Source organism: Micropterus dolomieu, linkage group LG07 (genome assembly GCF_021292245.1).
Source record: "Micropterus dolomieu isolate WLL.071019.BEF.003 ecotype Adirondacks linkage group LG07, ASM2129224v1, whole genome shotgun sequence".
Taxonomy (NCBI): domain Eukaryota; kingdom Metazoa; phylum Chordata; class Actinopteri; order Centrarchiformes; family Centrarchidae; genus Micropterus; species Micropterus dolomieu.
The window spans coordinates 32,239,083-32,239,978 of NC_060156.1; positions in this window are offsets into that span (position 1 = coordinate 32,239,083).

The window sequence follows — 896 nt, forward strand, 5'->3', positions numbered from 1 at the left end:
GTGGGGGGGTCGGGGGCTGGGGGCTTTGGAGCATATGGGTCTGGGGCGGGTCTGCGTGCTGGGGGGCTGGGCCCCCCTAGACCTGGCCTGGGGCTGGGCAGGTTTGTCGCTGACTCTGGGGTGCTGCCGGTGCTAGAGGGCTATAAGCCCTGGGCTGGAGGGATCTGGCGTCCTCCTGCTTAGGGGTGTGGGGGACGGGACTGAATGAAGTGAGGAGGACCATTCTACCCTCCCTATGACCTCCTTCACCTTTCCCCCTTTGGTCATGTCTCACAACATACACCCTTAGGACTCTGGGGGGCGGGCAGGCTACACGGCGTTTGGTGGGTGGGGCTGCTTTATTGCGGCCTCGGCCTTCTTCCTCCCCCACTGGCTGCCCCTCAATTTTAATCACATATTAGACACAGAAGGCTTGGGGGGTGGGAGGAGCACCATGGGAGGCTCCACTACCTGACAGTTACCCTCCAATTTTAACTGCACCTTAGTTACCACACACCTTATCTTTGAGACCAGGAGGCAGAGTCGCAGTTTAACACACTTCTCTGCCCTTCTTTTTCAGCAGTTACCCACCCAAAACCCTACGCAGAGTCGCAGTCTAACACACTTCTCTGCTCCTCCATTTCAGGAGTTACTTAGTGAAAATCCTATAGTGACGGTGTCTGCCCCCCGACCATCGAAATTATTTAAAAAGGTAAACAGAAGAGGAGCTGTGCATAAAAACCTCATAAAAATTAAAACCACAAGAGCAATAGTGCAAACGAATAGGAGAGTTAAATGTGGACTCTTAAACATCAGATCTCTCTCTTCTAAAGGTGTACTAGTAAATGAACTAATATCAGATTATGATATTGATTTGTTTGGTCTTACTGAAACCTGGCTGGGTGATGGAGAATATG